The 12,745-nt window shown below is 42.5% G+C and overlaps 1 protein-coding gene and 1 non-coding gene across 2 annotated transcripts in view; one reads left to right on the forward strand and one right to left on the reverse strand.

Moving 5' to 3' along the window:
* LOC145397033 (uncharacterized) overlaps nt 1-12,745 on the forward strand; it is a 306,677-nt gene that overhangs the window by 172,080 nt on the left and 121,852 nt on the right. The gene's annotated exons all lie outside the window — the stretch shown is intronic.
* Nucleotides 9,759-9,877, reverse strand: LOC145397400 (5S ribosomal RNA). The gene has a single exon (XR_013896974.1). It is a non-coding gene; the product is annotated as a 5S ribosomal RNA (ribosomal RNA).

The raw sequence follows: 12,745 nt of genomic DNA on the forward strand, positions 1-12,745 counted from the left end.
AGAGGTTATGCAGTGTAAGGCATTGTTCCTGCTTGGCATCTTGTAGAGGAATAGAGGAAGGTGTCCCGTGTATACCTGCCAAAAATCACTGGCGAAATCACTCGCGAAAATTGAAAATTGTGCAAATTAGGGACCTTGCAATGTTGCCACATTAATTCACCTTGCCGGGATGGCGCGGGTTAATGGTGATGCTTTAAATTCATTATTTGAACATCTTCCTGGGAAAAAGTTAGTGCTGGGCAATTTTAATGCCCATCACTATCAATGGGGTAGCTTGGGGATCGATGGTCGTGGGGAGCAAGTAGCCGACCTAATACTGCAGGGGAGGCGGTGGCTTAATTGGTAGAAAGGTGGCCTGCTGTCCTAATGGACCCAGGTTCAAATCCCGCTGGGGCAGGGAACAGTTTAAGGATTTGAATTTCATAAAAATCAGACTTTACTGATCTACCAGAAGACCCGCTGACATATCCTAAAAATACTCCTGCTAATACCAATGCACCAGTCCTGAATGAGACAGCCCTAGCATGTATTCAATGTGGACAGTGGGTGTTAGCACCGAAGTGGTGACATGTAGAGGTGTGTGGTATGTAGGAGGACTACTGGACCTTGAAACCAGGCTGTGAGGCCTATGCCCAGAGTCGGACACATAAAATTAAAACTCTGTCTTCTGAACGATGGTAGAGCGACTCATGTAGATGATCGTACTGGTAACTTTTCGGCCATTGACATATCTGACCTCCCCTGGTATACATCAAGATTTTTCGTGAAACCCTTATGACGACTCCGTGGGAAGTGATCATTTACCCATCTGTCTTTCTTATATACGTGACATCGTTTCGGACCTTCCACCTCCAAAATTTAACTATAAGAAAACAAATTGGGGATCTTTCTCAAGGATTGCCAATTTAGATATATCTGGGGAGACCACAGATGTTAAGGTCAAATATTTAACCAAACCCATATTACACACAGCTGAGGCTGCTATTCCCAAGACTTCTACAGTTCATGCGAAGCATAGAGGACATTGGAGGACGCCTGGATTACCGACAAGCATTAACCCGCGCCGTCCCGAGGACGTACTTCCACGTCCTCACGTTTTGTCACAGCTAATCCCGAGGACGTACTTCAACGTCCTGCAATTGCAAGGTTCATAATTTCCACAATTTTCAATTTTCGCGAGTCATTTTTGGTACGTATACACGGGACACCTTCCTCAACAAGATGCCAGGCAGAGACAATGCCTTACCCAGCATGACCTCCTCCCCCCCCTGCATGCCCTTTTCTCAGCAATTCACCTGTTATCAGTGACCTGGCCAGTATAGCCATGTCATGCCACGGTACGAAATTCAGGGCCAGAGTGATTCCCCAATCAATGACAATGTGGAGGACAAACTTTACATAGCATTAGAGGAAGAAACAGTTAGAAATGATGATCAGGTAATGTGGCAAAAAAAGGTCAGGTATTACTGAGTGAAACAATGCTTATAATGCCTATATTACTGCTTGAAAACCAATATACTCTTGTACTACATATAAATTCGTAACAGTAAATAAATAAATACCGTTTATGAGTGGTGTGAAATAGTTATCCTCCCATAGAACTCGTTTTCTTTGGTGCCAGCCTGATAGAAAACCCAGTAAGGTAAGGAGGCTCTCCTACCTGTAATGAGTATTTTAAACCTCAGGTGAGCGATTTCTCTATGAATTTTCGATGTTTCTCACCAAAAGCGAAAGTTTTAGCAAAAAAAAAAAGGGTCGAAAAATGGTCGGGATTGGGGGGTACCAGTGGTCAAAAAGTGGTCGGGACGGGGCGGGTTAAGGAAACACAATAGGAAATACAGGATTTTTGATAGTCAGCTCACTGAGGAAAATTTTATCGGATACAAACAGGCACGGGCTGAGGCAAGGAGAATAATAAGAAGGGCCAAACGTGACTCCTGGCGGAATTTTGTGTCCACGGTAACTTGTACTATACCATTAAGTAAAGTCTGGTCCACTATAAGAATATCAAATAATAAGGGACCATACTTCCCTGTCACCATCCTGCAGGTGAATAACACCATCTATGACAAGCCCGTGGACGTTGCTAACATCCTCGCCAGGAGTTTTTCTCATGCAAATAGCTCAGCCAATTATGACCAGCATTTCCAACATCATAAATGCATGGCTGAGCTTCAGTTAATAGACTGCCACAGAAGACGTTGACTCCCCGTACAACCAAGAGTTTATGCTAGATGAACTGCTCCTTGCCCTTAACCCCTACGTGGCCGCAGGCGTCAAATGACGTTTAGCCGATTAATGGCTGCAGGCGTCGTTTCAGTGCGGCCTATAAAAAACTGCAAAAATTTTTGGGAAGTGAACAAATGTTCTGAACGTCTTCACACTGACCTACACTACACTCCCATACACCTCATCAAGCAGTTCAAAGCCTGCTGCTGTGCTGAGTGGATTTTCGATTTTTTTCACTGCTACCCATGCCTAAGCAAGCACAACTACACCCATTATCTCGACCCAGGCAGAACATATCATCTTTGTCCTCTCTTGCAAATCACACACAACCACCTACTTACGATTATGAAGTAATACTGGCACATACAAAAAAGACATGATAATAAGTGAAAAATACATTTGTCTTGGTATCTTTACCTATTTGCTCAGGTTTGTTGTAATGGTTTGGATCATTTGATGCAATGCAACTTGTAGAAAACTGTGAAAACCTTCGGGAAGTGAACGAAAATCTGGGACATGAGACTGACCTTGACTTCACCCTCTCACATATCATGTCAATTCACCACCTGCTGTCATGACGAGTGGATGTACGATTTTTTCGCTCGTGGCCATGCCTAAAAACACATAGTTACACCCATTATCTCGACCCAGACAGAAAATAAAATCTTCTTCCTCCCTTGCAAAAAACATACAACCACCCTGTTTACGAGACAGCAATATATATTGCGAAAATAACAAGGTAAAATGATTGCTAGTGGAGAAGGGAGAAAAAATGAGCAGATGGAGAGAACACTTTAAGGAATTGTTGAACATAGAGGATGGAAGTAATGCGAGTATAAGTGGCTGGGGAATGGCTGGGAGAAGGAGGGAGGTGAGAAGACAGGAAGAAATCAGTAGCATAGAAGTTGTGGAAGCAATGAAGAAAGTTAAATTGGGGAAAGCCCCAGGAATTGATGGAGTGTGTGGTGAAATGCTGAAGCATGGGGGAGAGATAGTAGTAGAATGGATGTGGAAAATGTGCAGATTGGCCTGGGAGGAAGGTAGAGTCCAGGAGGATTGGAAGTCAGGTATAATTATTCCCTTGCACAAAAGAAAAGGGGAAAAAGAAGTGTGTGGTAATCATAGGGGCATTTGTCTTCTTAGTATAATAGGAAAAGTGTATGGTAGAATACTTATTGACAGAGTTAGAGAAAGAACAGAGAAATTAGTTGGAGAAGAACAGGGAGGCTTTAGGAAGGGAAGAGGTTGTGTAGATCAGATATACATTCTTAGATCTTTAATGGAAAAGTTTCTAGAGAAGGGAAAGAAGTTGTATGGGGCTTTCATGGATTTGGAGAAAGCATATGACAGGGTGGGTAAACACGGATTGTGGAAAGTGTTAAGAATATATGGAGCAGATGAGAAGTTGTTGAATGCTGTGAAGAGTATGTACGATGGTGCGAAGGCTGCAGTGCGTGTGGATGGTGAACTAAGTGAATTGTTCTCTTTGAAAGTTGGGTTGAAACAGGGATGTGTCATGTCTCCATGGTTGTACAATCTGTACATGGACGGGGCAATAAAAGAGGTACAAGGTAGGGTAGTGGATGTTGGAGTGGCCCTGGTGGGAGAGGATAGTGTTTGGAAACTCCCTGTACTGTTGTTTGCAGATGATACTGTGGTGTTGAGTGAAGACGAAGGGGAGCTGCAAGGCTTGGTGGATGAGTTTGGGAGAGTGTGTAAGAAACGGAATCTAAAGGTGAATGTAGGGAAGAGTAAAGTGATGGTCTTTGAGAGAGGTGAAGTCAGTGAATGTACAGCGAGGTTGGATGGTGAGGAATTGGAAAATGTGAGTACGTTTAAGTACTTGGGTAGTGTGATGAGTAAAGATGGAGGTTTGGAGGGTGAAGTGCTTGAAAGGGTACAGCAGGGAAGAAAAGTTGCTGGTTCTTTGAAAGCAGTGATAAGAAACAGGGAAGTGAGGATGGAAGTGAAAAAGTTACTACATGACAGCATTGTGATACCAACTCTAACGTATGGAAGTGAAGCTTGGACGTTGTTGGAAGGACACAAGTCAAGAGTGAGAGCAGTGGAAATGGGTTATTTAAGAGGAGCCTGTGGAGTCACATGGAGAGACAGGCTGACAAATGAGGATATAAAGGAGCATTGTGGTGTGGATGTGGATGTAATAGGAAGCGTTAGGAGGAACACACTGAGGTGGTTTGGCCATGTGGAGAGGATGGATGGTGAAAGAGTGACGAAGAGAGTGTATGTGAGTGAGATGGAGGGGGGAAGAGGGAGAGGGAGGCCGAGGATGAGATGGAGGGATGGGGTGGAGAGGTATATGAGAGAGAGGGGTGTGAGTTGGGAGCAGGGCAGTGAAATGGCGGGGGACAGGGCAACTTGGAGGCGATTTGTTTGTGGCCACCCCAAACGGGATTGAGGCGTCTGGCAATAGACAGATAGATAGAAAATGATACAGATGAACGTAAAATCATAGAGAAAGATTAACCTGTTATTACGGATAAAATACGTTTTCCCCCGTCTGTAAACTTATTTATTTCTGCTTTGTATCTGTGTTCGTAATAATTAGACTTCTGAAACTGCAATACAATTCTATTTTTAGCCATGCTTGTGGTGTGGGAGGTCGAAGTTGCGACTCAACCTCCACATTGCTAATCGGATCTGACCCTCCACTTTATTCTCCTGTGGCAGAGCCTAACCTGGAAGACGTGCAGTTTTCTCATTTAGGACCGAAAATTCAATTCTTTCGCTCCCTTTTCCAAGCATGGGCACAACGATAATGTAAAAAGTAACTCCAAACTACCATAAACATATTTTATATCAAAAAGGTGCAAATGTATTCATAACATTTTTTTTTTTTTCCAGCCATTCCTAACAGATTATGTACTGAAATCATTCGATATCATCATATCTCATATATGCACAACATTTCAGCACCATTCGTATTGTTTTGGGAGGTAAAAAAAAAAAATAACAACACCTGCCCAGTTGCGCTGTGGCATGCCCCTGGGCGGCGATATCGGTTGCCGATATTTCTGCAACTTCCGCTCTCCATTGCAAGCAATAAAATGCGTCTAGGAAGCTGGGATTTGCACTGATAGGTGCATGTGAATTTTCTCTTCAATATGGCAAGAAAAAAAATCAATTTTCGAAACTTCAAAAAATGGCCCCAGGGGTGAGCCTGGTGTGGACGGAAAATTCCGGGCCTTCAGCCACGGAGGGGTTAAATCCTGTAAAGACACCAGCCCTGGACTAGACACCATAACGTGCGGTATGATCCAGCATTTTATTTAGGACAACCTGATTAAGATGTTAGCACTGTACAATGAGATTTGGGCGTCTCGAACGTTCCCAAACTCATGGCACTTTGCACACGTCATACCAATACCCAAAGAGACTGGCCGACTTATGAATCCCACTTCATTTCGTCCTATTGTCTTGACTTCTTGTCTATGTAAGGTCATGGAACGTATGGTAAACAATGGGCCTCTTTTTGCTTTAGAGTCGAAGAATTTGTTATATGATCAACAATGTGGCTTCCGTAAATGCAGGAGTTCACTAGATCATTTAATGAATTTGGAGCATTGTATTTCAGAGGTGTTTGCCAATAAAGAATTCATGATAGGGGTGTTCTTGGACATCCATAAAGCCCATGACATGACATGGCGAAACTGTATACTAATGAAGCTCTATGCTTATGGTTTAAGAGGAAATTTGCCTATTTTTATTTCAAATTTCTTAAGGGACAGGACTGTCAAATTGTCCTGTAATGTAACATCGGATATATTTAGCCAGGAAAACGGGTTGCCGCAGGAAAGTGTGCTTAGTCCTACTTTATTTAGTATTATGATCAATGATATTCTGTCATCAGCTCCCATCCTGAGGAATCTTAAATACTCGCTCTACGCTGATGATTGTGCAATGTGGCACTCTTCCCATAATGCACAATTTTTGGCTGGGCGGATTCAAGCAGCCCTTGACTCCGTCCACAAATGGACCTTTCAGTGGGGATTTAAGTTTTCCATCCTTAAGTGTGCCGCAGTAGTTTTTATGACTCGTAATGTACCTAATTTGTGCTTAGGATAACTTTGGATAACCAGGCGGTACCTTTTCAAAATTCTGTAAAGTTTTTGGAAATACATTTTGATCGTCCTTTGAACTTCAAAATTCATGTTAATAATTTGCTTGCTCATTGTGATAAACCATTAAATGTCCTCAAGTACCTAGTGGGCACTACATGGGGTGCCGACAAAAAATCTTTATTAATGGTGTATAAGTCCCTTATCTGATCGAAGCTAGACTATCGCGCACAGGTGTATGGCTTGGCATTAGATGCCATGCTGAAAGGATTGGATGTATTGCAGAATAAATGTTTGCGAATGTGTCTTGGAGCTGTCTGGTGTTCCCGTGTTGCTCGTATGGAAGTGGAGACAAATGTGCCTCCCCTCCATATTCGTTGCGACCACCTGGCATTATCCTATGGAATTAGAACATATAGGAAAAGTAATATCGGCAATGTGGCCTGTACCCCCCTGTGTCAATACCACCATCTTTTGAGAGGGGTGCGTCGGCCACTTGCTGTTCGTCTCCACTCACTAACTTAGGAGCTTAGTGTGGACCTCAGTGACTGACAAGTTGGTGACTAAAAATATAGCACCTTGGGAGCCACCTGGTTTCACTGTTGATGTGTCGTGGCTCCCAACACCTAAGACCAGGTGCCGGAGGCAGAGGTCCACCACTTGTTTCGTAACATCATCGTTCGTCACTTGGGGTCCCACCAATTGTACACCGACGGCTCCAAGTCGAGTGACTGTGTGGGTGATAGTGTGTGGTTGACCGAATGTGCCCTCAGGTATCGGTTGCTGACTCATACATCTGTGTTTACCTCTGAACTTTTTTCTATTGACAAAGCCATAGACTATGCCCTCACTTCTCGGCATGACTCATTTGTCATATTTTCAGATTCAAAATCTGCCCTTCAGGCAATCACTTCTTGTTCTACGGACTCTAATGAGATCCAGGGCCCTGTTAATAAATTGCATTCGTGCGACAAGTCCTTAATACTGATCTGGGTACCTGGTCATTGTCGTATTTACGGCAGTGAGCAGGCTGACTTACTTGCAAAGTCGGCTGTAGAGCTTGAGGGGACTTGGGACGTTCCTTGTGATCTACTGTCGAGTCTCTTTCTCAGAAAGAAATTAATGAATCTTCTGTGGCAAGGTCAGTGGACCAGACTTAATCTTCCAACCTGTAAGCCGTACCTGGGCGACTGAGACACTGCCAACCGACCAGTCGTCTTGAGGAAAAAATCCTGGTGCGAATACGGCTTGATGCCGCCATGGTAACACACATGAAACCGTACATGGAAAGACGCTTTCCACCGCACTGTGACATCTGTGATGCTGTGTTATCTATCAGTCATATAAACTTGTGCTGTCGGCGATTTATTCGTGAACGCGCTTCACTTGTAAATTACTGCGGTGCAGCACACGTCCCCTTCACTCTTTCCACCATCCTGGGTGATGGCGACATTGTTATGACTGATAAATTGATGGCTTTCTTGATACAGACTGGACTGATCAGAGTGATGTGACTTTTATGCTGCATGGTTATGGTTTTTATCAACTGTAAAGTTGTATATATTGTACTGTTAATTAGGTTTGACAGTTGACATATCTGAAATAGTTCCTCCTCCCACTGATCTATTTCTAATACAGATGTCCCCTACATTAAACCCCGTTCCTTGCCTGACAGTCGCCAGATGAGGAGTGCAATTGTGCAATATAGAAAAGTATTGGGCACTTAAGTTTGATGGTGATCTGTTGGGCGAGGTACTTCACTCTTTGTACATATTATGTAAATATATTATAACCTCTTGCTTAGGTTATTCTAATTAGGGCCGACAGCTGACGCACATGGAAATGTTCCTGACTCGTCTGGTTCTCTTTCATATACTGATATCCCCTATATTAGATTGTGCCTCGACTGACAGTCACCAGGTGATGAGTGCAGGTATGTAATGTAGAAGAGCATTCCATATCTGCAGTCGATGGTGTTCTCGTGGTCGAGGTATTTATCTTTTTATCACTGCTGTAGGTTTAGCTATTTGTCTTTTTAGGATTTATTATAGGTTAGCGATTTGTCTGTTAGGTTATTAGTTTTAGGGACTTTAGGTCAATTAGTTTTTTTTTTCTGTAACATAAGGTAAGGTTTAAAAAATAAAAATCTAAAAAATAAAAATACCAATAATAAAAAAATAACTAAACACACAAAAAATTATTATATATATATGTACATGTGTATGTGTGTATGAAAGTGTGTGTGTATATATATATATATATATATATATATATATATATATATATATATATATATATATATATATATATTGCCTTAATGACCAGGGTCTTCGGCTCCAATGGTCATTAGGCCAAAAGAAAAACACACACTTGGGACAGTCGAGCAGGACCCGTCGCCCTTTGCTAGTCCCTCCTCACTCTGCAGTAAGGAAACACTTGTTATGGTGTGATGTGCCTCCGAAAAAAAGATTATTTTACTATCTTAGATTCTTGTTGCAGTGCCGAGATTAGGATTTTAGAGTCACTTTACATCAAGAAATAATGCCTCCAAATTAAATAATAATACATCAGCCAGCCCATTGAACATAGCATAAACCTTCAGTGTTTTTATATTTTGTTATATTTATATTTTTTTTAACACACTTTTCTTAACTTTCAGTAAACCTTGAAAATGGCATAGTCTCTGTGCCGAAACGTTGGTACTACAAATAAAGATGCTGTTCGTTGCTGCTCTGGTGTTTCTCTTCTTGTGCAAGATCCAGTTTCCCACCGACGAGCCTGTCTCAGATGTCTATCTGTCTATCCACACCTTTCCATCTGTCTATATATCCGTTTATCTGTCTGTTCTATCTATCTATTTTTCTATGCTAAATATAGTCATCTCTTGCCATCTTCCCATTTTTCATCCCTTCAGCCCAGGGTTGTAATACTTGTTTTCATTACACAAACCCCCAACAGCTTAACTAAACTCTTTTTAGTCTAACTTGGCCTAAGTCTGCTATCTATCATAAATACTGAGTTGTAACAATAGATTAATCCTAGAAATTTATGCTACTCAGAAAGAAGTACTGTGGAAAGGATGTAAAGCTGTATTATTGTCCATTTCTGCCACTGAACTGCGTGAAAAAAGATGCAGAAGGACGAAAATCTGGGCCAAGTTAAGGTGAGAGGAGTATAGATGTGTTAAGGCTCAAAGTATCGAGTCCAACCAACAAGTTTCGATGTACGATAATGCTGCAGAACAAAGTATATTTACTGTAATGATAATTTTACCTCTTATGTGTTTATAATTCAACAGTTTAATAAATAATATGGCTACCAACTGTGTTATATTCCATCCATCCATTGCCAGACGCCATGTATCCCAAACGGGGTGGTCAAGGGCTTAGAGTTAATTGTTTTACAGGGAGGGGCACTAATCCTCCACCAACCCCACTTGACACGTAGGGATGCCAACAGCATCTGGTGTTCCCAGGCGGTCACCCATCCAAGTACTAACCAGACCCAACGTTGCTTAACTTGGCTGATCGGACGGGAAGCGGTGTACTCAACGTGGCATGGCCGTTGTGTTATATTATTTCCAATAATTCATGGCCTCAATACATGATTCCTCTCTCTCTCTCTCTCTCTCTCTCTCTCTCTCATTTTAAACCTTTCAGATCCTGGTGGAGTGAACATGAAGGTCGCTTCTCTCTTAATAGGGACACTGGCTGCTGCTCTGGTATCGCCTACGCCCCTCCTGCACCACACTGGTCAGTACTCCAGCAATTCATTTATCCCTTCAACCCGAGGACGCCGTTTACATTTTCATGCCAGCTACGCTAATCTATTGAGACTGGGCAAGAGTTGTCAGACTGATCCGGGTAGATGAAACTATAGTGAACCCTGTGAATTTGAGACGGCTTTCTTTAGCTGAACAAGATAACAAAAAAAAAGTTACACAGCAGAACAAGATAAAAAGAATTATTTCCTCATTTAGAAAGTTGTTCTTCTGGGAAGATATAGCAGCTTCAGATGGACGGACCGTCGTCATGTATTACTAGGAAGGGAAAGTGAGCACTTTTGTTTCCTTCTCATGAAGACAGGAAGACTGTCCGGACGATACTCTTCAATCCAGGCTTAAAAATGACTAAAATTAGACAAATGATACACTGGAGTACCAGACTTGACAAAAAGGCATTCCGCTGGGATGTCAGGTAGTCCTGACATTTACATTTTGCCAGAATTTACTGAAATTAGAACGACAAAGAGCGTTTATTCGGATTTAAAGGCGGGACATAATCAATCATAAACCATAACTAGTACGTCATTTTTATTATATTTATTTTATTTTCAGCTTTTTTTTTTTTCAACAGGTAATATTATGTTCTGCTCTGGCAGCACATCGTACTGGGAGTGTGGAAAATTTCGTAGTCCGTCCTAAATTCTGGTACAGTTCGTTCGCTTGAACTTGACCCAGATTTGTATCCTTTCTCGTCACAGTTATAGTAACTCAGTGGCAGAATAAGGCGATACTAAGGCTCTACTGTACATCCTCTCCACAGCACTTTTTTATGATTAGCTCCATATCCTTGTATTAATCTCTTGTTATTGCTCATCATTCAGGATGGAACGATGACATTTCAGGTCAAGTAAAATTGAACAGGGTATATTGCTGGAAGAACGGACTACAGTCAGTTACAAAAACTGATTGCATCTTCCCAACAAAAAAACTCTCTTATGTAATTACAATTCTGCCAGGTCATCAAGTCGCAACGCTGTGATAGCAAGACACAGCAGAACAAGATGTCACCAAATCCACTGCATACGAAGTATGACCAAAAGTACCTTCATAACCCATTCAGTAGAAGTATGAAGAGTGGGTGGTAGGAGCAGCAGCAGCAGCAGTTGTAATACAAATTTAATAGTAATAACAGTAGTAGTAGCAGTACTAGTAGTAATAGTAGTGGTAGTAACAGTAGTAGTAGTCGAGTAATAGTAGTAGTAATAGTAGTAGTAGTAGTAGTAGTAGTAGCAGTAGTAGTAGTAGTAGCAGTAGTAGTAGTAGCAGTAGTAATAGCAGTAGTAGTAGTAGTAGTAGCAGTAGTAGTAGTAGTAGTAGTAGTGCAATAGTAGTAGTAGTAGTAGCAGTAACCTGGGTGAACACCACATATAATGAAATAGTTGGATGGTCCTCAAGTAACCTTTTTGAACCTCCCAAATGCAATGCTACAACTGACATGATCAAGGAAATCACTCGCCTAATAGCCAACTACAACAACAACACACCCATTGCCTCATTCTCTCTTAAGGTCCTTGTACTAATACCACATCTCTTCCTCAACAAGACCCGCCCAAGAGCTAGCATTGCAGAAAATATTAAGGCCATCCAAAGGCGGGTTGACACATGGAAAAGAGGTGAAATCGACAACCTACTTGAGGAAGCAAGGGCCTTGCAGATGAGAATAAACAACCGAGGCAGAAGAAATCAGAACACCAACGATGTTGCAAGGATTTTTGGCAGCAAGATGAGACAGGGGAAGGTCTCGATGGCAACAAGATCCCTGTCAGCTGAATCACCAAACGGAGTACTTGACCTGACAGATGAAATAATGCAACAACTAAAAGAAAAACACCCGACTGCACGACAAGCAAGTGCCCAGTCAAAGCTTGACGGCAACTACACTCCTCCCAATGCCATCATATATGACAGGATAACTGGAGATATGGTGTGGCGGAAGGCAATGCACACACAGGGAGGGGCAGGACCATCAGGCCTGGATGCAAAATCTTGGCGAGTAATCCTCAGTAACATCAAGTTTGGGGAGGCAGCAACAGACCTATGTAACACCATTGCCTCACTGGCTAGGAAGCTGGCTTCAAGTCAGTGCAGTAACATCGAAGCACTGACGGCTTGCAGACTAATCCCCCTTGATAAGAATCCTGGATGCAGGCCCATAGGGGTGGGTGAAGTCTTAAGACGGATTATAGGAAAATGCATCATGGAGGTGGTGAAAGATGATGTGAAGCAGGCAGTTGGCAACCTCCAGGTGTGTGCAGGCCACCAGGCAGGAGATGAGGCAGCAGTTCACTCCATGAGGAAAATATTTGGGGAAGAGGACTGTCAGGCAGTATTATTAGTTGATGCCTCAAATGCATTTAATTCCATCAACCGGGAGGCTATGCTGCACAATATCAAGGTTAAATGGCCAACATTTGCCCAATATGTGGAAAACACCTACAAAGAACCAGCAGACCTCTACATTGTGGGTAAGACAGCTGCTCACGATGTCGGTGTAATCCAGTCCACAGAAGGAACTACCCAGGGGGACCTCGTTTCCATGGCTATGTACAGTCGCCAAACTTTCCACCTGGGCCACCCAGCCGCGAGAGGTGGGTAACGGGTGCTGGCAACAGTGTATGTTTGTTCGTGTGTACATGCTCGACGAAAGTTCGGA

The sequence above is a fragment of the Coenobita brevimanus genome, chromosome 40 (assembly GCF_032717465.1).
Source record: "Coenobita brevimanus isolate Jiangsu-jjx chromosome 40, ASM3271746v2, whole genome shotgun sequence".
NCBI classification, from domain to species: Eukaryota; Metazoa; Arthropoda; class Malacostraca; order Decapoda; family Coenobitidae; genus Coenobita; species Coenobita brevimanus.